This window comes from Nicotiana sylvestris, chromosome 1 (genome assembly GCF_000393655.2).
Source record: "Nicotiana sylvestris chromosome 1, ASM39365v2, whole genome shotgun sequence".
NCBI lineage: Eukaryota > Viridiplantae > Streptophyta > Magnoliopsida > Solanales > Solanaceae > Nicotiana > Nicotiana sylvestris.
Window position 1 is genome coordinate 34,707,715 of NC_091057.1, and position 27,867 is coordinate 34,735,581.

Below are 27,867 nucleotides of genomic sequence, written 5' to 3' on the forward strand. Positions count from 1 at the left end.
TTCAGGACCCTCCTGGAAAATGGGACCTAGTTTAAAAATCGAAACAATCATAAGTAGCAAAATCTAGCATAAATGTACCCCAAGGAATATAAGTAGGTTTCAAAGTTTGCATGTTTGAGATAGGATTCAATTAGGAGTTTTCAGGACCCTCCTGAATAATGGGACCTAGCTTTAAGATTTCCATTAACAAGGTTTAGCATAAGTTTTGTTGTAAGGTAATATAATTTAGCCGTAAAATTATCACTCTTAAGATAAGACTTGATTTTTGATTGTCAGGACCCTCCTGGATAATAGGACGTAGTTTAAAACTGGCTTGCATTACAAGATTTAGCAGAAGTAACACCTTTAGAAGATATAACTTAGATTTAAAATTGTCGTTTAGTTAAGAGTTGTCAGGACCCTCCAGGATAATGGGGAGTAGTTTAAGACCCTCTTAGATAACAAGATTTAGCGGAAGTCATACCTTTAAAAGATATAGCTTAGACTTAAAATTGTCGTTTAGTTAAGAGTTGTCAGGACCCCCTGGATAATGGGGCCTAGCTTTCAAATTCTTAGTAATATGATTCAGTTTAACACTCACAGATGCGCCCAGCTACCAAACTGGGGCAGAAAATTTTCTTTTGTTTTGTCTATTTTTGTTGAAATCAGGTGCCTATCTGAAGAACAGGGAGAGCAACACGGATGTTAAAGATAAGCGCGTGACCAAGTACTAGCAATCAGGCATCCACCTGGAGAACAAGGAACAACAGTTGAAGTATCAGCAATCAGGCGTCCACCTGGAGAACAAGGAAAAGCAGTTGAAGATTTAGTAATTAGGCGTCCACCTGGAGAACAAGGAAAAACAATTCAAGTTTCAGCAATCAGGCGCCCACCTGGAGAGCAAGGGAATACAATTCAAATTTCAGCAATCAGGCGCCCACCTGGAGAGCAAAGAAGTACAGTTCAGGTTTCAGCTTTCAAGTTCTTAGTAATATTTGGTAATATGATTCAGTTTAACACTCACATATGCTCCCAGCTACCAAACTGGGGCAGAAAATTTTCTTTGTTTTGTCTATTTTTGTTTGAAATCAGGGACCCGCTTGGAGAACAGGGAGAAGCAGTTCAACTTCAGCAATCAGTAGCCCACCTGGAGAACAAGGGAATATATTTTAAGTTCAGCAATTAGGAGCCCACCTGGAGAACAAGGGAATACAATTCAAGTTTCAGCAATCAGGCGCCCACCTGGAGAGCAAGAGAGTACAGTTCAAGTTTCAGCTTTCAAGTTCTTATTGATATTTGGTAACATGATTCAGTTTACACTCACATGTGTGCCCAGCTACCAAACTGGGGCCGAAATGTTTCTTTGTTTTTGTCTATTTTGTTGAAATCAGGTGCCCACCTGAAGAGCAAGTGAATACAATTTCAGTTTTGGCAATCAGGCGCCCACCTGGAGAGCAAGGAAATACAATTCCAATTTTGGCTATCAGGCGCCCACCTGGAGAGCAAGGGAATACAATTCAAGTTTTGGCAATCAGGCGCCCACCTGGAGAGCAAGGGAATACAATTCAAGTTTTAGCAATCAGGCGCCCACCTGGAGAGCAAGGGAATACAATTCAAGTTTTAGCAATCAGGCGCCCACCTGGAGAACGAAGGGAAGCAATTCAAGTTTCGAGAAAAAACAGTGCAAGTATTGGCAATCAGGAACCCACCTGGAGAACGAAGGGAAGCAGCAAGGTTCAAAAGAGTTCAGCAATCAGGAACCCACCTGAAAAACGAAGGGAAGCAGCAAGGTTCAAAGGAGTTCAGCAATCAGGAACCCACCTGAAAAATGAAGGGAAGCAGTTCAAGTTTCGAGGAAAAGCAGCGCAAGCGTTGGTAATCAGGAGCCCACCTAGAGAACGAAGGGAAGCAACAAGGTTCAAAGGAAGACAACAATCAGGAGCCCACTTGAAGAACAACGGGAATGCATCTCATAATGCAATTCAAGTTAACAATAAAGGAATCTCACTCAGAGAGTACAAGTCAGCAGGGCAGCAGAAACTGCAAGTTCAAGTTTGAAGATATAGATAAGATTCTTGTAATTCGTATATCATAGTTTAGTCTAGTTTCTTTTATTTTTTCACGGTGTAATAAGGAGTTCAGTAAGAAGAAATAGCAGCAATAGCAGCAAAATCACAGCTCTTCGGTAGTACCAGCTACCAAAACTTCTTGAACTACACGCAACCTGATTCCCCTATAACCCGGGATATGTAGGTTGTCCAAAACCAAAACTCGGTTGCACCCTTTCTCTTTTCTCTTATCCTTATTTCTTCCCTTTTGAATAAAAATATGTTCAAAAATTAATCACATGGCTCACCTTATCTTTGCTTGAAAACTCTTCATGTTTCCAAACAAAGAGGGGCAGCTGTGAGCACCTAATTTTTGATAATATTTAATTTTTATCACTTTTTCTATGTAAATATTTTAGGGGTTTTAACCTACAATTATTAGCTTTGTTACACTTTTTATTATATGGTAAAAATACAATATTTAAAAGGTAAATTATTACTATTAATATTATTTTATTTTTATTTTTATTTTAAAATAATAAAAAAAATTCCGAAAAAATATTAGTTTTTTAAAATTTTCAGGAGTGATTTAAAAAATATGAAAAAGGGAAGTATTGAATAAAACAAATAAAAGTAAAAGTAGATGGAATTCTCTTTTAAAAAGTAAAAGAAAGTAGAAAAGTAAAAAAATAAAAGTAAAGTTTTGTGGAAATTTAAAAAAAATAAAAAGTAAAAGAAAGTTGGAATTAAAAAACAAATATAAAGGTATCTGAAAATTAATTTAAAGTAAAAGAAAGTAGCATTTTTAAAAGAAAAGCAAAAGAAAGTGGATTGTTTTTTTAAGAAAAGTTAAATAAGTGGAATTCTCTTTTAAAAGGTAAAAAAGTGGGATTTTAAATAAGATAAAAGTAATTAAAGTAGGAATTTAAAAAATAAAAGTAACGAAAGGTGAGATTTCTTTTTATAAAAAAAATAAATAAAAGCAATTTGTAAGTGAAATTTCTTTTAATTAAAAAATAATAAAATAATAGAATATGTTTTTTTAAAAAAATCTGAAAAATCTCGAAAATTTTGCTATAAATAGAAGAGAAAATTTGAGAAGAAGGAAAAAAAATGAGAGGGAGAGGAGAGAAATTTAGGTTGAAGGTTTTCATTAAATATTTCTTTCAACATTTCGGGCTTTAAATCTTGGGTTTAAAGAAGAGTTGATAGAGATTTTGTTGTTGCTGCTGTATTGACTCTACAACTTTCCGATTTTATTCATTTGAATTCACTTTCTTGTAGGTATGTAATTCAAGCTCTTGAGTTAAAAAATGTCGGAGCATCTTTATTGAAGAAGAAGTAAATTGATTTGGTTCTTTTGATAAAGTTTCTTTCGTATTGGATCTGTTCGCATGAATGATGTTTCTTTGATTGAGTGAATTGAGATTTGCAAATGTTAATGTTATTTTAGTATGTTCATGACTCTGTCTCGTTTTTGTTTTTTTTCTTTATTTTATTTTTTTTTTGACTTTTTATTTTATTTTTCTTGGCTCATGACTTGTAACTAGCAGATATTGTTTTGTTTATATTTAGATTTCAAGATCATGTAGCACCATGTTCATATTTTGAAATTTAAAGAAGTATGTGAAGTTGAACAATTTGCCAACGTTAAGATGTAAAAAAAATAGATTGCGTTAGTGGAATGATCTAATCTTCAATTTATGTTATTGGCTGCATATTTTCTTAAATTAACCATGTGAAGATTCAACTTCTTCTTCTTCAAAATGGTACTGTAGAAGTTATAGTGGTGATACTACAACTTTCTCTCTTTAGCATAGTGTTAAATAAATTAATTACTTTACGTGTTCTTTGTTATAATCAAGTTTAAAATGCATTTTTGTATGTCCATGTTTGTTTTGTTCCTTCTGGTTCATCCGAATAGTTCTCAGCATGATTTCTTTTTCTTTTTGTTCTCATATGGTCATTTAAGATTCATTATTTTGCTATAAAATTTTGTTAGTTTCTTTCTAGAATTTGAAATCGAAAGTCGGTATTTTGAAGATGATATGGAGATGAACCCAAAGGTGGCACCTGTCTTTTGTTATTTAAAAAATTAAATGTCAACTCCACCTTTCTGAATTGTAGTATGCTATAACAAAAGGCTCCAGTGATATACATATAACTAACCCATTTCTTTAGGTCTCTTATACTTATCCATTATACCACTCCATCCACAATAAAACTTCAAAACGCATGGCCCTCATTTAATTAATTTTAAATTCATAGAATTCGAAGCATGCTATTTAGCGTATTTTCTATGGCCCTCGCAAAGTTGAAAAATACGTAGTTTCTTTAGGCGCGTAATTTAAAATTACCTTCCTAAACTCGGGTGTGCATTTCATGTGACCCAAATCCAAATCCCAACAACGTTAAATAAAATGTGTCGTGGACCGCGGGTGCATTTATGTGACGTGGTTCAAGACATATTTTGAATGACATTGCAATCTTCCTAAAAATGAATAAGAGCGGTTAATAAGTTAAAATGTAACCATAGGCTAAAACATATATTAAAATCAGATAATAGGCCAATTATAACAGTTGAGCGACCGTGCTAGAACCACGGAACCGGGGAATACCTAACACCTTCTCCCGGGTTAACAGAATTTCTTACCCAGATTTTTGTGTTCACGGACTGTAAAACAGAGTCAATCTTTTCCTCGATTCGGGATTTGAACCGGTGACTTGGGACGCCATAAATTATCCCAAGTGGCGACTCTGAATTTTTAATAATAAATGAATCCCGTTTCGATTGTCACTTTAAGTTGGAAAAAACTCCCTTATACCCTTTCTGGATTTGGGTCACACCTCCTTTTTTCCTACACACCGGAAAGGGTATAAGGGAGTTTTTTCCAACTTAAAGTGACAATCGAAACGGGATTCATTTATTATTAAAAATTTAGAGTCGCCACTTAGGATAATTTATGGTGTCCCAAGTCACCGGTTCAAAATCCCGAATCGAGGAAAAGATTGACTCTGTTTTACAATCCGCAAACACAAAATCTAGGTAAGGAATTCTATTAACTAGGGAGAAGGTGTTAGGCATTCCCCGGTTCTGTGGTTCTAGCATGGTCGCTCAACTGTTATAATTGGCCTATTATCTGATTTTAATACATGTTTTAGTCTATGGTTAAATTTTAACTTATTAACTGCTCTTATTCATTTTTAGGAAGATTGCAACGTCATTCAAAATATGTCTTGAACCACGTCACATAAATGCACCCGCGGTCCACGACACATTTTATTTAACATTGTTGGGATTTGGATTTGGGTCACATTAAATGCACACCCGAGTTTAGGAAGGTAATTTTAAATTACACGCCTAAAGCAACTACGTATTTTTCAACTTTGCGAGGGCCATAGAAAATACGCTAAATAGCAAAACTGGAATTCTATGGATTTAAAATTAATTAAATGAGGGCCATGCGTTTTGAGGTTTTATTGTGGATGGAGTGGTATAATTGATAAGTACAAGAGACCTAAAGAAATGGGTTAGCTACATGTATATCACTGGAGCCTTTTGTTATAACATACTACAATTCAGAAAGGTGGAGTTGACATTTATGTGAAAATAACAAAAGACAGGTGCCAGCTTTGGGTTCATCTTCATATCATCTTTAAAAGACCGACTTTCGATTTCAAATTCTAGAAAGAAACTAACAAAATTTTATAGCAAAATAATGAATCTTAAATGACCATATGAGCACAAAAAGAAAAAGAAATCATGCTGAGAACTATTCGGATGAACCAGAAGGAGCAAAACAAACATGGACATACAAAAATGCATTTTAAACTTGATTATAACAAAGAACACGTAAAGTAATTAATTTATTTAATACTATGCTAAAGAAAAAGTTGTAGTATCACCACTATAACTTCTACAGTACCATTTTGAAGAAGAAGAAGAAGTTGAATCTTCACATGCTTAATTTAAGAAAATATGCAGTCAATAACATAAATTGAAGATTAGATCATTCCATTAACGCAATCTATTTTTTTTTTTTTTACATCTTAACATTGACAAATTGTTCAACTTCACATACTTCTTTAAATTTCAAAATATGAACATGGTGCTATATGATCTTGAAATCTAAATATAAACAAAACAATACCTGCTAGTTACAAGTCATGAGCCAAGAAAAATAAAAAAAAAACAAGAAAAAAAACAAAAACGAGACAGAGTCATGAACATACTAAAATAATGTTAACATTTGCAAATCTCAATTCACTCAATCAAAGAAACATCATTCATGCGAACAAATCCAATACGAAAGAAACTTTATCAAAAGAATCAAATCAATTTACTTCTGCTTCAATAAAGATGCTCCGACATTTTTTAACTCAAGAGCTTGAATTACATACTTATAAGAGAGTGAATTCAAATGAATAAAATCTGAAAGTTGTAGAGACAATACAACAGCAACAACAAAATCTCTATCAACTCTTCTTTAAACCCAAGATTCAAGGCCCGAAGTGTTGAAAGAAATATTTAATGAAAACCTTCAACCTAAATTTCTCTCCTCCCCCTATCTTCTTTTTTTTTCCTTCTTCTCAAATTTTCTCTTCTATTTATAGCAAAATTTTCGCGATTTTTCATATTTCTTTTTAAAAAAATATTCTATTATTTTATTATTTTTTAATTAAACGAAATCCCACTTACAAATTGCTTTTATTTTTTTTTATAAAAAGAAATCCCACCTTTCTTTACTTTTATTTTTTAAATTCCAACTTTAATTACTTTTATCTTAGTTAAAATCCACTTTTTTACTTTTAAAAGAGAATTCCACTTATTTAACTTTTCTTAAAAAAACAATCCACTTTCTTTTGCTTTTCTTTTAAAAATGCTACTTTATTTTACTTTAAATTTTTTAATTTTCAGATACCTTTATATTTGTTTTTTAATTCCAACTTTCTTTTACTTTTTATTTTTTAAAAATTTCCACAAAACTTTACTTTTATTTTTTTAATTTTCTACCTTCTTTTACTTTTTAAAAGAGAATTCCACCTACATTTACTTTTATTTTTTTTATTCAATACTTCCCTTTTTCATATTTTTTAAATCACTCCTGAAAATTAAAAAAAAAAATTATATTTTTTCGGAAATTTTTTTTATTTTAAAATATAAATAAAAATAAAATAATATTAATAGTAATAATTCACCTTTTAAATATTGTATTTTTACCATATAATAAAAAGTGTAACAAAGCTAATAATTGTAGGTTAAAACCCCTAAAATATTTACATCGAAGAAGTGATAAAAAATTAAATATTATCAAAAATTAGGTGCTCACACTAGTTTTGGATCGTTCGGCTCCAAATTGAGAGTTTGGGCTCATTCTTGGTATTACAAGTGCACTTTGGAGCGAGGTGGGTCTTCTTTCTAACCTTGTAAGAGGGAATTGTCTCTATAGGTGTAATAATTGAGTAAATTGCTACTAAATGCGGGGGCTACGTACGCACTAGGTGACGAGAGTCCGTGCGTAGCTACTATTATGTTAATTGTCTGTGTAGTCTAGGACTCGTATCATATTATATTTGTGAATGTCTCTATATTTTCTTTCTAATGTGATCACTTAGGGCATGCTAGAGACTTGAAAAGGAATATAAGCAAATGTATACACTTGTTGGACACTTATATGAATTTACTTGGAATTAAATGCGCATTCATGTGTTTTCTTGATATTAATTGATATTTGTGGATCGGGCCGATCGCCTCGGTAGAAATAGATGCATCTATGGTTCGCGTCGTTCGACCCTCTGGCAGTGCATAGTTATTTGTCTGTTGGATCGAGTCATCGACCTCGGCATAATGTGTGCATGATATATATATGTGAAATCTTATCCATGACTTGTTCTGCTGAATACTTGAAATGAATACGGTTAACTGTAAAATTGTTAAGAACATGACCTATTACCTCTTGCTACAAACTGTGGATTATTTGTGACTACCATGCCTAGCAAAACACTTTATTATATTACTTGACCCTAGTAAGTGTTACGTCGACCTCTCGTCTCTACTTTTTCGAGATTAGACGAGATACTTACTGGGTACATACTGTTTATGTACTCATGCTACACTTCTGTACTTAATTGTACAGGATCTGAGGCAGGTATATCTGGCTATCAGACTGGTGCGCACCCCTGATTCATAGACCGAGACTTCCACGGTGAGCTGCTCCCTTCCTGTGCCGTTCAAAAACTCGATGGGGTCTTTCTTTACTTTTGCTGTCTATTCTATCCCGGACAGTAGGATAGTATTATTCTTTTGTACATTCTACTAGTTGCCCACTACTTGTGACACCAGGTATTAGCACACACATTAGTAGATAGTTCTTTTGGGTTGTATAATTATTATTAAATATTGCTTATCATCACCTGTTATAACTGCAAATTAAAAAATGTTGTAAACGATTTGGGTACGTAAAATAAGAATTTACTAATACTTCCGCATTGGCTTGCCTGACAACGGTGTTGGGCACCATCACGATCTGTTATGGAAATGGGTCGTGACAATCATTTAGATATTACGTCTAGCATTCGCTTGTGTTATGCATAAGCTAAACTCCCCCACTTCTCACATGTTTCATGTGCCTTTTCTATCAACATATAATCCATATATAAACAAACAATGACTACGTAATTTAGAGTATTCTTAATGTAAATACACTAGTTTGAAATCATTTGACAACATTTTCTAATCAAATTCCGCATGCCATTGTTTAAGTGTTTGTTTTAGTCCGTAAAGTGACTTAATAAGTCGACACACCTTTTTTCTTTTTCAGGAACCACGAATCCTTCAGGTTGTTCTATATAAATTTCTTCATTCAAATCTCTATTTAAGAAGGTTGTCTTTACATCCATCTGATAGATTTCAAGTCATACACGGTGACTAACGCTATTACTATCCGAATAGATGTAATTCTCATTACCGGTGAGTTTGTGTCAAAGTCATCAATACCTTCTCGTTGTCTTAATCATTTGGCGATCAATCTTGCCTTATATTTGTCAATAGTACCATCAGTTTTCATTTTTCTTCGGAAAATCTACTTAGAACCTAAAGATTTATTTCCTGGAGGAAGATCAACCAATTCCCAAGTATGATTACTTAATATGGATTCTGTCTCATTATTGACTGCTTCTTTCCGAGGAAGACATAACTTCTTCCAAAGTTTGAAGCTCATTTCTAAAAAGAATGTCATAAAATCTTATCCAATGGAAGTAGTTGTCCTTTGACGTTTACTACATCTTGGATTCACCTCATTAGGTGTACTTTCCTTTGATTCTTCCCGATGTCGCTTAAATATTTCACGAGGCGACTCACATTCTTTTATACGGATAAATATTCTCAAAAATTCAGCATTATCTGATTCGATTATCGTATTAATATAAATGTCGGGATTTTCTGATTTATGAACCAGAAAACGATATGCCTTACTATTTGTTGCATATCCTATGAAAACACAATCAATATTTTCCGGTCTGTTTTTTTAAACTTTTGGGTTTAGGAACTTCCACTTTAGGCAAGCATCCCCCACACTTTAAAATATTTTACGTTGAGCTTTCTTCCCTTCCATTTTTCATATGGAATGGATTGTGTTTTGTTATGGGGAACTCGATTGAGTATTCAGTTAGCTGTAAAAATAGCTTCCCCCATAAGTTCTGGGTTAAACAGAACTTATCAACAATGTACTCATCATCTCCTTTAAGGTTCTATTCATTCTTTCCGCAATTCCATTAGATTGCGGTGACTAAGGGGCAGTCGTTTGATGAATAATACCATATTCCAAACATATTTCTTCAAAAGGAGATTCACATTCACCGTTCCTATTACTTGTACAGCCAACCACATGAACTGTTGTTTGTATCAAGACATAGCCAAAATTAATTAATGGTGATGTTTTCAATCTTCAAACCAATCTGACACATTCAGAATTAATTAAATGGTAAAAATTTTAATCTTCAAACCGAGTAACATCTGATATAACTAGATCTAATAAACGATGAAATTTATAATCTTCAAACCGAATAATATGTGACACAATCAAATTTAATAAACGGTGAAGTTTGTAATCTTCAAATCGAATAATAAATTGGAGTAGACAATCACTAAGATTTTAATCTTCAAAACGATTATAAAGTCACCTAGGCTTTAATTTCTAACAAATGAGTAGAAAGTCACGAAGATTTAATCTCAACGAACGAGTACAAAATCATGCAGCTTTTGATCACGAAGCAGGAGTAGAGAATGATGAAGATTTTATTCTCCATAACGGGTGTAGAAAATCACGAGAATTTTAATTCCCTTTCCAAATGGGTTTTCAACTAAACCATTATAACACTTTAAACAATTTGATCTCTTTCTCTAATCAAGCACATATATATTCATCTTTACATATGTTCATCTTTACATATATCATATTCATGATCTCAGGAATACTTTCAAGTATCAATGTAAGCCTAATTCATATCTTACAATATTGAAAATAATCTTCCACATAATTTATTCATGTTACCAAATTCTCACTACTAGAAATCCAGAAAAAAACGACCAACAACTTGCGACCAAAATTGGTCTGTCAAGAAAAGTGACCAAAATTGGTCGCTAAATTGGAGAAAATTATTAAATAATTATTCTAAATACATTAGAGACCAATGTTGGTCGCTTTTTGGTCGATAATGTGGTCAAAATATTGACCGGACTGATCATACTTGCTTGGTCAAAGAAATATTAAAATTAGCGACCAACTTTGATTGCTAAAGTGGGACCCAGTTATAAAATTCTAATAATTACATTATTATTTAAAAATATTATAAAATATAAATAAATATAATTTAAAATTAGCGACCAAAGTTGGTCGCTAACGAAAGGGGAAGCAGATAGAGACCAACTTTGGTCGCTAATCTGGGACCCAGTTATAAAATTTTAATAATTATATTATTATTTAAAAAAATTATAAAATATAAATAAATATAATTTAAAATTAGAGACCAAAGTTGGTCGCTTACGAAATATTGAAATTAGCGACCAACTTTGGTTGCTAAAGTGGGACCCAGTTATAAAGTTCTAATAATTATATTATTATTTAAAAAAATTATAAAATATAAATAAATATAATTTAAAATTAGCGACAAAAGTTGGTCGCTTACGAAAGGGAAAGCAGATAGAGACCAAATTTGGTCGCTAATCTGGGACTCAGTTATAAAATTTTAATAATTATATTATTATTTAAAAATATTATAAAATATAAATAAATTTAATTTAAAATTAGAGACCAAAGTTGGTTGCTTATGAAAGGGGAAGCAGATAGAGACCAACTTTGATCGCTAATCTGGGACCTAATTATAAAATTTTAATAATTATATTATTATTTAAACAAATTATAAAATATAAATAGATATAATTTAAAATTAACGACCAAAGTTGGTCGCTTACGAAAGGGGAAGTAGATAGAGGACAACTTATGTCGCTAATCTGGGACCTAGTTCTAATGTTTAACAATTATATTATTATTTTAAATATAAATAAATCTGATTTAAATTTAGCGATCAATTTTGGTCGCTAATTTTAATTTCTGGATAATTAGCGACCAAAGTTGGTCGCTTTTCAGGTCAACATTGGTCAAAATTAAAAATCACTTTTATATTTACTATCTAAATAATATACATGTAATCCGTTAACACTTTTGTATTACAAGAGATGAATACACTAAAATATAACCTACATGCTAAATATGTAGTTAAAATTGTACAACAAAGCGTGTTATATATATATATATATATATATATATATATATATATATATATATATATATATGTGTGTGTGTGTGTGTGTGTGTGTGTGTATATATATATGTATATATATATAGAGAGAGAGATATAAGTCGAGACGTTTTGTTTTTAATATTTAATAATGTATCTGAGTAGGTTATAAGTCGATGAATCAATTTACAAGTGTATAAATCCCTAAAATAACCCGACCATATATATATATATATATATATGTGTGTGTGTGTGTGTGTGTGTGTGTGTGTGTGTGTGTGTGTGTGTGTGTGTGTGATGACCCAAAATATCATCTTTAATTTAAATAATTATTTCCGTATTTTAAGACCTTGAAAAGCGCTAACAATAATTCCTCGACTTGCGTGCGCAGTCTGTATAATTTTCCGGAAAGTTTTTATGTAAAAAGATGGATTAAATTGTGAACTAGAGCTTTAAAACTCAACTGAGTTGATTTCGGTCAATATTTTGAGCAAACGATCCCGGATAAAAGTTTTGACCATTCCGGTAGTTCCGTATCGTGATTTGGGACTTGGTCATATGCCCAAAATCGAATTTGGAGGTCCCTAGATCAAATTATCGCCATTTAACGGAATCTAGAAATCTAAGGCTAAAGATTTCTTAAGTTTGACCGGAGATTTGACTTTTGAGAAAAAGACCCCGGAATGGAATTTTAATGATTCCAATAGTTTCGTATGGTGATTTTGGACTTAGGAGCATGTTCGGATTTGGATTTGGAAGTCCGTAGGACAATTCAACGCATTTTGGCGAAAGTTGGAAAATAGAAGATTTTTGAAAAAGTTTGACCGAGAGTTGACTTTTTGATATCAGGGTTGGAATCCAGTTCTGAAAATTTTTATAGCCTTGTTATGTCATTTATGACTTGTATGGAAAATTTGAAGTCAATCGGACTTGATTTGATAGGTTTTTGCATCAAATATAGAAGTTGGACATTCTTAGTTTCATTAGGCTTGAATTGGGTGTGATTCGCGGTTTTAGCGTTATTTGATGTGATTTGAGGTTTCAACTAAGTTCGTATGATGTTTTAGGACTGGTTGATGCAGTTTGTCGAGGTCCCGAGGGCCTCGGGTGGATTTCGGAAGGTTAACAGATATAAAAAGGTTGCTGAAATTTTCTAGTCAGTTTCTGCATTTTTCGCACGTGTGAACAGTGACTGCACCTGCGTGAATAGTATTCGTGTACAGTACACATGAACATTATCCATGTATAGTAGCCATTTTTCTGGACAAATTTAATTCCAGCAGTCCGGGTTTTGTGTCATTTTTTTGACTTCAAAGCTCAGGTTTTGGCAATTTTGAGCGAGAAATCACGGGAATTCTTAAGGTAAGTCTCTTGTGATCATTATTAGTCAATAATATTGAATTATCATTGAATATCCTAGCTAGATTACGTGTTTTTTTAGATGTAAATCGAGAATTTGGGCTTAGGGATTTGAAAATAAGATTTGATGATTTGCAGACCAAATTGTTGTCCGATTTGGTAAAATTTGTATGGTTGGACTCGTGGTTGGATGGGAGTTCATATTCCGTGATTTTTGTCTGGTTCTGAGATGTGGGCCCCACGGGGATTTTTAGTGCAATTTCAGATTTTTAATGGAAAATGTAGAATTTCATATGGAATTAATTCCTATAATTTTTGTTGACTGAATCAAATTATTGTGGTTAGATTCGAGGCATTCTGAGGCCGATTATAGACGAAAAAGCATTGCGGAGTAGGATTTTGCTCGGATTGAGTTAAGTAACGGTTATAAATCTGGTCTTGAGGGTATGCAACCCCATACATTGTGTCATATGACTATTTTGAAGGTGACACACATGATAGATGACGGGTGTGTGGACGTGCACTGTAGGGATTGTGACTTGGTCCGTCCCGCGAGACTATGGAATTAATTAGCCTACTGCTTAATACATGTTCCCTCTATTTCATAGAAATTGACTGTACTTCATGTTAGAAATCATGTTTAGGCCTTATGTGATCACTGTTGAGACCTGCGAGGTCGTGTACTTGCTGAATTAGCTGTTAATTGTTGTTTTGTACTAAGTCATAGCTTTTCTTGTTTATTATGCCTCCGTCTCTTGCTGTTCATTGTTGATACATGACATTACCTCTGTTTGGGCTGTTTATATGATTTTTGAGAGCTCGAGAGATTGGAAAGATTGATGATTGAGTGAGGCCGAGGGCCAAGTTGTGAGGTTATTGATATCATAGCACGTGAGTTGTCCGTGCAGCACGTGAGTTGTCCGTGCGGATCCAGATATTATATTACATCACGTGAGTTGTCCATGCGGATCCAGATATTATATTATAGCATGTGAGTTGTCCATGCAGCACGTGAGTTGTCCATGCGGATCCAGATACTATATTATTATAGCACGTGAGTTGTCCGTGCAGTTTATAGCACTTGGGCTGAAGGAGCCCCTCCAGAGTCTGTACACCCCCAGTGAGCACAAGTACCTACTGAGTGCGAGTGCCGAGTGCCGAGTGCCGAATGCTGAGCAACGGGGAGGAATGAGTGAATGTGAGGAATGAGTGATTGTGAGGTTGGAGTGAATGGGAGAACAGAGTGACTGTTATTCTGAGAAAATACATTTACTTCATTACTATTGCATCGCAGATGTTATATCACTGTTTTGAAAATTATTGGAAGATATTATTTACTGCTCAGTCAAATTTGATATCTGATTTATTGAGTATGTACCGATGTGACTTAAACTGTTAAATTGAAAGTATAACTACTCTTATTTGAAAGTTATTGAGATAACTGTATTTGCATAGCTCGTCACTACTTATCAGTTCCTTCTTTATTTCTGTAACTTACAGAGTTGGTATACTCACGTTACCCCCTGTACCTCGTGTGCAAATCTAGACACTTCTGGTCATGACGGTTGCTAATTGAGGGGTCAGACTCAGGAGACTATTGCGGTAGCTGCATGACGTTCACTGACCTTGATTCTCCTTTCCTTTCATATTGTATTGTTCTATATTTTCAGATAGTGTTTTATCAGTCGGATGTTGTTATCATTTAGATGCTCATGCACTCAGAGACACCGTGTTTTGGGGATGGATTGTTTAGTACTTTTAGAGTTATATTCTGTTCTAAAAGGTTTTATTTAATATTAACTGCTTCCGCCTTTATTTAAAAGTTTTACTGTGTTGAGATGTTGAGTGGAGGCTTGCCTTGTACCACGATAGGTGCCATCATGAAAGGTGATATTTTGGGTCGTGACAAATTGGTATCAGAGCTCTAGGTTACATAGGTCTCACGAGTCATGAGCAGGTTTAGTAGAGTCTTGCGAATCGTTACAGAGACATCTGTACTTATCTTTGAGAGCCTGCAGAACCCTTTAGGAAATTCCACGTTCTTGAATTCTTATCGTGCGACATTGATTAAACTTTAACCGTAATTTCTTGAATTCTTTCCATGCATTCGTGTGCGCACATGAGCGCTCGGTATCTACTGTGCATCGACAACTTGTGATTCCCTAGATGAAGTGCGAGATATGATTTCTATGTGTGATGTTGGGCCAGTCTAGAGGACTTGAGGCCAGGTTTTGTCTATGGATTGAGTACTAAGATTTTGATTGTGTGAGCACGTGCATTTGGGACTTATATGTCCGTTTATGTCTTTCGTGGTGGGATTTGTGACTGGATGACTAGGGGTGAGTATGATTTGATTGTGAGATGTGTTCAAATTTTTCGAATATGATGGGAAGAGTTTGCTGAGGATGTAGCAAGGATTATTGGGTTTTTGACTTCTGTCTTGAGTTGGCATATGGCCTCGAGCTATGGGTGTATTGAAGGACCTCTTGTGTAGTTTAGTTGTGGAGCGGAGTAAATCTTCATGTTGTGTTATGAGTTCAGACTCAGAGGGGGGTTAAGTGATTGTGTAATAGTTATGATTATTGAAGAGTATAGAGAGATACCGGTTTGAGGCTAAACAAGTGGATTATCTCCTGCGGGATGCTTTGAAGTTTGTGTGATCCTTATGTTGTTAGTTGACAGTCCTCTTTTACCAGTGAAATATATGTCTTGCAATTTGATTTTGGATTGCGTATGAGAGTTAGATTGATTGTTACGAGGGTGAATGCAAGATTTGTAAATGGTTTGAGGAATTAGATGGGTTGTGTTGCATAAGCTTATGAAGGATTTAGCTTAATCTCATCTAGTTGGGGCAGCTCAACTAGTTATTGCGGCACTGGCCGATGAGAGGCCTACCTTGTCTTTTGAGGCTTTGCTGAGATTGGACAAGTTTACCAAGCTATTTCCAGTCCATTTCAGTGGTACACCTTCTGAGGACCCACATGATTTTCTCAACCGATGCTATGAAGTATCGTAGAACATGGGAATAGTTGAAAGCAATGGGGGTTGAGTTTACTGTGTTTCAGATAACGGGTTCCACCAAGAGGTGGTGGAAAGATTATGTATTTACTAGACCCGTTATGATTCTGTCTGAAGATGCAGATGCATTGAGAAGATCACCCAATGAATCATGTCGGGGTGCAATGGACCTGGCGTCTGGTTGATTTGTATGAGTTACAAAGGTCAACATTGTAGATTATCGGACGCTATAACCCATGACTTTGCGCCAAATGGGGATGTCTACTATCAATGAATGGATCGAATGGTCATATGTTATATCAGTCTTGACCTAAAATGTATATATGGATGGTACTGAAAGGCTCCCCAATAATTTACACATATTTAAGGCCTCAGACATGCAGGGGATAAGGTTAGGACTTGCGGTATGTATGCCTCCTTAATAATCCAATACTTCAGTTTCAAAGGAGTTAGAAAAAAAACATCGAAAAATTTATTGAAGGTCTGCTTAGTGTGGAAGTCAAGGTTGCAGATTTTGGGGTGCTTCAGAGGAAGTACAGTGGTTGACGATCTTCTGGACTATGTAGTTTGTGCCAAGATTTATCTTTATGGAGCTATAGTTTTGTGATTATTGTGCATAATTAGGGGAAAGAGTTACCCCAAAGAAGAATCGAAGAGTATATGAATAAATAGGTTAGCTCAGCAGTGTTGAGTCAACATAGAAAAAGAAGAAATTAGTCGCCGGTAGTTGTGGCAAGCCTATGAAGAATGCAGACTAGCCAATGCAACACCACCTACTCGGTGCAATTCTCAGAAATGTTTTTGAAGGAGTTTGTCTCCCGGATTCTCTGTAATATGTGGTATATGTGGTCTGAACGGTTGTGTCAGATCACCATGACATTGTCAGAATATGTCATCAGGTTCAATAAGTTAGCCGTCATACTCCTACTTTGGTTCCTAAGCTAGAGAGCGAGTCCACAGACTCATTAAAGGACTCAATTATGATATTAAAAATTTGTACAACTCGAGAAGCTACAGGCTGATGCTTCATCTCGGCTAGTGGTAGAAATTGCCAAAATATTAGAATGTGTTTTGGATAAGGAAAAGAGGAAGCTAAGGAGACCAATAGATCTCGAGGTTTTAAAGGATTTAGCGGATTCTACTCTACAACTACAAATAATTATGACAGGGGCTGGGGTAACCGGCCAGGCCAGTCAATATATCTGATTACTCAGGGTGCTCCGGTAAGTTCTTTTAATTACCGACACGAGGTTCATATAATGGTTATTTTAGTTATCTAGCATAGACTCAGTATGAGCAGCTGAACCCTTAAAGGGATTGTTATGAATGTGATAGTACTAGGCACATCATGGAGAAATTGTCCTAGACTTGGGAGAAACATATTTATTAAAAGCAGTCAGGATACGTGCCCCATTGCAGTTATTACTCCACTTATATAACCAGCCAGAGGTAGGGGTCATAATGTTAGGGATGGAGGTGAGACTTCTAGAGGTGGAGACCCAACTCGTTGATATATTTTCTATGGTATGGATAAGGTTGCAACACCAGATGGTGTCGTTACAAGTACGGTCTCGAATTATTATAAAACAACAATTTTCTTAACTTGATTCAGTTCTGAGTATCGAGGCAAGTCCTCCTATTGTGCTCCACTTATGAGTGAACTTCGTAATTCTGAAATCTACTTATGTGAATACTCCTGTTGAGAGATTCGATGGAGATAGCTATGTCTATCATTATGTGTTGTGATTTATTTAAACAGAATATTATTCAAAAGAAGAAAATGGAATGTTCCAATTTGGCACGATGTGCATATTACTTGTGGTACAGAGTTGAGGATGAGATCCTTGTGTTTTATATAATGTGAAATATTTAAACTGGACTACAAGCTGCGGTAGATGTTATATAAGGACGAGGTCCTTGCAGTGAAAAAAATATGTTTAAATGCTCCCTTTGTGAAATTAAAATTTGTTCTATAGTACTTATAGGGTGGCATGCCTATTAGAATTATTTGAAGAAAATTCTTGTATGAATATATTTGTGCATAATTTGCCAGATTTATATTGTAATTATTGAGTTTTAGACTACGAGGTGAGTGCCCAGAGGATATAAATTGTTACTCGTTAATTCGGGTAAGTAATTACGAGATATTCATGCCTTTTTGTTAGTAAACTGGAGATTTAATACGGAAATTTTGTTAACATGAGGTTAATTGGTGATGTTGTAAATTATGAACAACTATTAAGACCAAAGATGTGGTTATGGTCATTCATATGATGCGTTTTATGTCAAGATATCATTGTGATAATGTCGTGCTTGTAATGTGGAGATTAGTGTTATTGATATATACTTTGTGGTGCTTTGTCGGGTTGTGGAAATGTTGTTAGGAGTTGTTTTGATGTTACTCTGACAGGTGGATAGGCCCAATTACAGGGGAGACTCTGCCGAAATTTCTAAAAAATTTGGGAGTTAGAAAAATTTGGGATATTGAGATGTGCAAAGAAAGAGATAAGTTACATTATGTGTTTGTGACGACCCGGCCGGTCGTCTTAAGAATTAACGCCCTTCTCCCCCTATTAACTGCTTTTCCCAAGTTTATTTCTGCTATTTTGATTAGCTAGGATGTTCGGTTTTGAGTTTCGGAGAGTTTTTGGGACACTTAGTCCCTAAATGAGAGCTTAAGTGTTGGAAAGTTCACCGTAGTCGGAACAATATGAAGACGGCCTCAGAATGAAAATCCGTTGGGTGATTTCGGGGTTAGGAGCATGTTCGGATTGTGTTTTGGAAGTCCGTAGCTAATTTAGGCTTGAAATGCCGAAAGTTGAATTTTGGAAGTTTCCGGTTCGATAGTGAGATTTTGATCCGAGGGTTGGAATGGGATTCTGGAAGTTGGAGTAGCTCCGTAGTATTGAATGTGACGTGTGTGCAAAATTTCAGGTCATTCGGACGAGGTTTGATAGATTTTTTGATCGAAAGCGTATTTTGAAGAAATTTGGAGTTCTTAGGCTTAAATCCTTGGTTAATTCGAGGTTTCGATGTTGTTTTAGGTGTTTTAAGGATTGGTACAAGTTTGAATCAGGTATTAGGTGATGTTTGTGCCTTTGGTTGAGGTCCCGGGGGCCTCGGGATAAATTCGGATGGTTAACGGAGGAAATTTTGGAGTTGAAGTTGCTTCAACAACTGTTCTTCTGGTATTTCCGCATCTGCGGTTTGGGGACCGCAGATGCGGAGCCGCAGAAGCGGCTAAGGAGACGTAGAAGAGAAAATTTGGCCATCTCTCCAGGAACCGCAGATGCAATATATTTTTCCGCAGAAGCGGTACCGCACCTGCGGTTAAAGGGTCGCAGATGCGGAATTTTCTGCAGATGCGACACTGTTTCCGTAGATTAGGATTTTTCGCAGATGCAACATTATTTCCGTAGAAGCGGGACCGCAGATGCGAAAATTTCTGGACAGAATGTTTTAAGTTCTGAAAATGGGACTTCGTCCCATTTTTCCATTTTTTACAAATTTGGAGCTCGAGGAGAGGTGATTTCCGGGAGATTTTTTAGGGAAACAATGAGGTAAGTGTTCTTAACTTAATTTTGGTTAGATTATTCGAATCTATTACTAGTTTTGACATTAAATCTGTGAATTTAGTTGGAAGAGTTTCAAAACCCTCTCGGATAGATTTTAGGATTTGAGGGTCGAAATATTATGGGATTTGGATAATTTTGTTATGGTTAGACTCACGAGAGTGTGGGGGTTCTGGAAATATAAATTTTACCAATTGCGAGACGTGGGCCTGGGGGGTGTTTTGGTCATTTTACATCATTTCGTGCATTAGCTTAGAATTTAATTGTGGAATCAGTTACTTGAAGTATTATTTACATTATGCAATTGAATTGAATAGATTTGGGCCATTTGGAGTCGAATACTCATGGCAAGAACGTGGTTTCAGATTGATTTGAGTCGGTTCGAGGTAAGTGGCTTGTCTAACCTTGTGTGGGGGACCTCCCCCTTAGGATATGATATATTTGATAATTGAAATGCCTTGTACGTGAGCGCGTACCTGAGCTAATTGTTGAAAATCCGGTTTTTCCTTAAGTATTTCAATTGAGTTCTTTTTCCTGTTTATTTCTACTTGTGAATTTAGCGTGTTGCTAGTTTAGAAAAGCATGTTTAGTTGACTTAATTGCCTATTTGCTTAAACTGCCTTAATTGCATTACGTGAAGCATGCTAGGCTAGAATTAACTGTTTACTTAGTACGAAATTAGCATTTAATTTAATATTCTTGTGTTGCTGCTGTGTGTTTTTAAATTGGGACTATAGGACGGTATCCTTGGAGATCCCCTGTACGTATTGATGACCTGGACTGAGGTGCGGGATACTAAGAGATCCCTGGCACGTAGATTGAGGATACCGAGAGATCCTTGGGATACCAAGAGATCCCTGACATATATTGAGGATACCAAGATATCCTCGGGATACCAAGAGATCCCTAGTACATGTTGAGGATACTAAGAGATCCTCGGGATACCAAGAGATCCCTGGCATATATTGAGGATACCGAAAGATCCTCGGGATACCAAGAGATCCCTAACATATATATTGAGGATACTAAGAGATCCTCGGGATACCAAGAGATCCCTAGTACATGTTGAGGAAACTAAGAGATCCTCGGAATACTAAGAGATCCCCGGTTACTTTCCTTGTGGTTTGCCTTCATCTCTGTTTCCGTTATTGTACTCTTATTTTCCTGTGTAGATTCTTACTGTGGATTCTCAATTGTACGGCTTATCTTATCCTGTCATATCTTATATTCTTTATTTAATCTCAGTACGACCCTGACCTTCCTCGTCACTACCCAACCGAGGTTAGGCTTGGCGCTTACTGAGACCCACTGTGGTGTACTCATGCCCCTTCTGCGCATGTTTTTCATGTGCAGATCCAGGTACCGCTACTCAGGCCTACTATCATTGAGGGAGACGACTGCTTAGAGACTTCGAGGTACATCTACCGCGTCCGCAGACCGAGAAGTCCCTTTCTATTCATGCTTTTAGTATTTAGCCCTTCTGTATTTGTTTTCTGTTCTTATTAGACATTCCGGAGTTAGAGCTATATAGTATTGATCTTAGCTTGTGATTCGTGGGTTTCCGGGTCTTGGATTTATGTATTGGTATTGAGAGTTAAATATGGTGTAAGTCGAGCGGCACATTTAAACGTTGTTACTACTTTATTTCTATTTTAAATTGTTTACTTCCACAAATTTTGGTTTTTCTTCTGCAAATTAGGCTTACCTAGTCGTAGAGCCTAGGTGTCATCACGATGGTTCACAGAGGGCGAATCGGGGTCGTGACAGTATTTGAGGACGGACTCTACTTCTCATTTGAGGACGATTGACCCTAAGTGGGGGAGAATGCAATACTCGTAGGAACAAGTTGCTATAGCCAGTCGAGACTAATATCGTGTGTTGACATGAAAATCAGACGTTTTTGAAAATGAATGGAGTGTAAGAAATTTGGTCTTCAGGTTTACAAATATGGATAAAGGAAATAATCTCAATTGAAATGGTGTTGTCGGATTTATATCGAATGTGGTAGTGTGGGATCAATCGCGAATATTTGTGTAAAAGTAAAATCATCAATTTGGTAACCTGAGAATAATTTTTAGTACGTGTGAGGACGAACGTTTGTTTTAGAGGTGGAGAATGTGATGACCCAAAATGTCATCTTAAATTTAAATAATTATCTTGGTATTTTAAGACCTTAAAAAGTGCTATCAATAATTCCACGACTTGCGTGCGCAATCCGTATAATTTTCCAGAAGGTTTTTATGTAAAAAATGGATTAAATTGTGAACTAGACCTTTAAAACTCAACTGAGTTGACTTCGGTCAATATTTTGAGCAAACGGACCCGGATAAAAGTTTTGACCATTCCGATAGTTCCGTATCGTGATTTGAGACTTGGTCATATGCCCGAAATCGAATTTGGAGGTACCTAGATCAAATTATCGCAATTTAACGGAATCTAGAAATCTAAGGCTAAAGATTTTTTAAGTTTGACCGGAGATTTTACTTTTGAGAAAAAGACCCCAGAATGGAAATTTGATGATTCCAATAGTTTTGTATGGTGATTTTGTCTTAGGAGCATATTCGGATTTGGATTTGGAAGTCCGTAGGACAATTCAGCGCATTTTGACGAAAGTTGAAAAATAGAAGATTTTTGGAAAAGTTTGACCGAGAGTTGGCTTTTTGATATCGGGGTCGGAATCCAGTTTTGAAAATTTTCATAGCTTCGTTATGTCATTTATGACTTGTATGCAAAATTTAAAGTCAATCGGACTTGATTTGATAGGTTTTTGCATCGAATATAGAAGTTGGACATTCTTAGTTTCATTAGGCTTGAATTGGGGTGTAATTCGCAGTTTTAGCATTATTTGATGCGATTTGAGGTTTCAACTAAGTTCGTATGATGTTTTAGGACTGATTGATACATTTTGTCGAGGTCCCAAGGGCCTCGGTGGATTTTGGAAGATTAACGGATATAAAAAGGCTGCTGAAATTTTCTAGGCAGTTTCTGCATTTTCGCACATGTGAACAGTGACCGCACCTGCGTGAACAGTATCCGTGTACAGTACACATGAACAATATCTGTGTATAGTAGCCGTGTACAGTACCCCCGTGAACAATCCCGTGAACAGTATACGCGTGAAGAGTACCCGAAATTTCTAGACAGATTTAATTCCAGCAGTCCGGGTTTTGGGTCATTTTTTTGACTTCAAAGCTCGAATTTTGGCGATTTTGAGCGAGAAATCACTGGAATTCTTGAGGTAAGTCTCTTCTGATCATTATTAGTCAATATTATTGAATTACATTGAATATCCCAGCTAGATTACGTGTTTTTTAGATGTAAATCGGGAATTTGGGCCTAGGGATTTGAAAATAAGATTTGATGATTTGGAGGGTGAATTGTTGTCGGATTTTGGTAAAATTTTTATGGTTGGATTCGTGGTTGGATGGGGGTTCATATTCCGTAATTTTTATCGGGTTCCGATATGTGGGCCCCACATGTAAATATTTAGTGCAATTTCGGATTTTTAATGGAAAATGAAGAATTTCATATGGAATGAATTCCTATAATTTTTATTAACTGAATCGAATTATTGTGGTTAGATTCGAGGCATTCGGAGGTCGATTTGAGACGAAAAAGCATTGCGGAGTTGGATTTTGCTCGGATTGAGGTAAGTAACGGTTATAAATCTGGTCCTGAGGGTATGAAACCCCGGACATTGTGTCGTATGACTATTTTGGAGGTGACGCACATGCTGGATGACAGGCGTGTGGGCATGCACCGTAGGGATTGTGACTTGGTCCGTCCCGCGAAACTGTGGAATTAATTGGCCTACTGCTTAATACATGTTCCCTTTGTTTCATAGAAATTGACTGTACTTCATGTTAGAAATCATGTTTAGGCCTTATGTGATCACTATTGAGACCTGCGAGGTCGTGTACTTGCTGAATTAGCTGCTAATTGCTATTTTGTACTCACTCATAACTTTTCTTGCTTATTATTCCTCTGTCTCTTGCTGTTCATTGTTGATACATGACATTACCTCTGTTTGGGCTGTTTATATGATTTTTGAGAGCCCGAGATACTGGAAAGATTAATGACTGAGTGAGGCCGAGGACCAAGTTGTGAGGTTATTGATATTATTGCACGTGAGTTGTCCGTGCAGCACGTGAGTTGTCTGTGCGGATCCAGATATTATATTATAGCACGTGAGTTGTCCGTGCAACACGTGAGTTGTCCGTGCAGCACGTGAGTTGTCTGTGCGGATCCAGATATTATATTATTATAGCACGTGAGTTGTCCGTGCAGTTTATAGCGCTTGGGTTGAAGGAGCTCCTCCGGAGTCTGTACACCCCCAGTGAGTGTAGGTACCTACTGAGTGCGAGTGCTGAGTGCGAGTGCGTAGTGCTGAGCGACGAGGAGGAATAAATGAATGTGAGGAATGAGTGATTGTGAGGTTGGAGTGAAGGGGAGGACAGAGTGACTGTTATTCTGAGAAAATACATTTACTTCATTACTGTTGCATCGCAGGTATCATATCAGTGTTTTGAAAATTATTGGAAGATATTATTTGCTGTGTCACGACCCAAAATCCAACTAGCCGTGATGACACCTAACCCATCTCGCTAGGTAAGCCAACTCATCAAGTCCAATACAAATATAACATACTGAGGAAAAAAAATGATCTCTTATACACCTCCCAAGGACTGATAGTACAAATCATGAGCTTCTAAGAGTAGAATTTAAAAACTGATATGAAACAAATACATCTTCTATTTGAAAAGTTATATAAACAGAGTTTAATGAATCTAAGGCTACCATGAACAAGAGGCAGCTACAACAAGGACGCCAGTACATTTTCCAAGTCAGCTCCCATCGAACACAGCAACGTCGACATTCGAAATCTGCACGCAATGTGCAGGAAGTGTATTATGAGTACAACCGACCCCATGTACTCAAAAAGTAACAAACCTAAACTTAGGTTGAAAGTAGTGATGAGCTTGTACCAGGGTAAGAGTCCACACCAACATCCAGTAACATCTCATAACAATATAATAATAGCATCACAAGGAATAACTCAATAATAAAATGCTCAGCTCGTTCACAGTTCCAAAAAATATTTTCTTTTCAAGTATAATAGTAAAACTCAATTCTTTTCACTGAAATCACCAAAATATGAGTAAGTCTGAAAATTATGATCTTTCCCATAAAACTTTCTTTCAAAATAGGAGATTTCATTTTTCAAATGGCATGAGGAAAGTACATCTCTATGCCTATATTTCAATGTGCATGCCAATGCAATGCAAAATAGTGACCAAAACTATATGCATACTATCAGAGTATCAATTTACTCAGTCCTCCATGTCACTCAATCCTCTCAGTCACTCAGTCCTCCCAGTTACTCAAACCTCACAGTCACTCATGCCTCAAAATCACTCAATCCTCCCAAGTCACTCGGCACTCGCACTCGGCACTCGTACTCAATAGGTACCTGCGCTCACTGAGGGTGTGTACAGACTCCGGAGGGGCTCCTTCAGCCCAAGCGCTATAACAAGCCATCTCGTGGCGTAAATCAATCAGGCCCTCGGCCTCACATAATCATAAATTAGTAACAACATGCTGCGGCGTGCAGCCCGAACCCATAATCATCCTCACAATTAGGTCCTCGACCTCACTCGGTCATCAATCTCACCAGTCTCTCGGGCTCAAAATGTCATGAAAATCAGCCCAAAATGATGATATAATGTATTAATAATAACAACTGAAACTGAGATACTATATGAATAAATGAATATGATTGAGTATGAAACATCAATGAAATCAATGAGATGACAGCAATAAATGACCACTATGGGTCCCAACAATATCGACATAAAGCCTAAACATGATATCTAGCATGATATACAGCTCAATTTACTTATCACATGGTGAAAACATAGATATCAACAACGTAGGACCACTATACGGTGTCCTAGAAACAACAGAGTCACCATTCACAAGGTGCACACCCACACGCCCGTCACCTAACATGTGCGTCACCTCAACATCAATCACATAACACATAATTCGGGGTTTCATACCCTCAGCACTAAGTTTAAAAGAGTTACTTATCTTGAACAAGTCGACTCCAATGCCGAGTAAGCTAACAATACTCCGGAAATTCCATTATATGTGTATCAACCTTTGAACGCCTTCCAATCTCCTCAATTACAAGCCAAACGATTCGAAACTAGTCAAACAACGTGCAAATTAATCAAAACATACTCCAATTCTTACAATTTAACAATTTATGATAATTCCCAACACCGCTCAAAAAATTTGAAGGTGGGGCCCACGTCTCGAAATCCGATGAAACTTACAAAATCCAACAACCCATTCGATTACGAGTCCAACCATACTAATTTTACTCAAATCCGACTCCGGATGGATGTTCAAATCTTGAAAATTCATTTTATGGAATTTTAAAAAATTCCTCCATTTCTCTTGAAATATCAATAATCTAACCCCAAAAATGAAGATTAATTCATGGAATATAATCACAAGGGAGTTAAGAATACATACCCCAAGTTTTGTGGTTAAGTTTGCCTCTGAAAATCACCCAAACCGAGCTCTATAGCTCCTAATGTGTAAAAATGGCCGAAACCCCTGTTTTATAGCATTTTACCATTTGGGCGCCACAGGTGGTGCCGGGCGCTGCCTGTGGCGCTGGTTCCAGTAGCTAAAAACAATCCTGGCACCAGGGATAGTGCCCAACGCTACCCTAAGCGCTGGCGATGGGAAATTATATTTCCCCGACACGAAAATGGGCATAACCCTCTCATACGGTGTCCGAATTTGACGATTGTTTTTGCTATGGCTCCAAAATTTTGATAGGGATCTAATGCTACAGTAAAAACAGAATTTGGAGCTCATTTTCTTAATTTTATACCACTTATTCTTGAAGAAACGCGTTGAAACGTTCTTGAAATGCCCAAATTCAACTCCGTTACCCATCCGAAATTCACCCGAGGCCCTCGGGACCTCAACCAATTATACCAACAAGTTCTAAAATATCATACAAACTTAGTTGATGTCTCAATTCACATCAAACCCCTAATAAAACACAAATCACACTCCAATTCAAGCTTCACAGAAACTAACAAATTCCAACTTCTACATTTGATGCCAAAACCTATCAAATCAATCCGGAATGGCATCAAATTTTGCACACAAGTCATAAATGACATAACTAAGCTATTCCAATTTTTGGAATTGAATTTCGATCCCGATATCAAAAGGTCAACTCTCGTTAAAACTTCTGAATTCCATTTTTTTTCAACTTTTGCCAAAATGCCTCAATTTATTCTATGGTATTCGAAATAAATATCCGAACACACTCCTAAGTCCAAAATCATCATATAGAGCCGTTGAAACCATTAAAACTCCATTCCGAAGTCGTTTGCACAAAAGTCAAACTCTGGTCAACTCTTTAAACTTAAGCTTTGAACCTTAAATTTCATTCTTTCAAACTAACTCCGAAATAACTGAAAATCAAAACTGACAATTCACACAAGTCATAATACATCATAGGAGGATAATTAAGACTTAAAATAGTTGAAAGGAGTGTAAATATCTGAAACGACCAGCTGGATCGTTATATTCTCCCCCACTTAAACATACGTTCATCCTCGAACGTGCTAACAGTTTTTCCGAAAGCCATCAAACCACCGTGTAGCCTTACCGGGCACATACCCTAGGTGATCCCACATCACCCTATCCTATATAGGCCTGATAATACCACATAACTGAAATTTCTTAATTCAACCTGGCCTATAAGCCTTAGAATCCAATTTTCAACATCCGGAATTTTCTTTAAGATTAGGATATTGCTCTACACGTTGTATAAGTCTGAACAAGTTGTACCAAGTCGAACCATAACTCAAATAATCAACTCAAATACCACATAACTCAATGCTCGTAACAATTATTTCAATTCACAATAGTTGCCCAGATTACCCGATACCTATATTAAACTCCATATTAAACAACACCTCATTACAAAACCTTCGTATATTGTCGATAATGAAAAGAACACTGGAATTACCTAACTCCAATCAAATCAACATGCCGTGGAG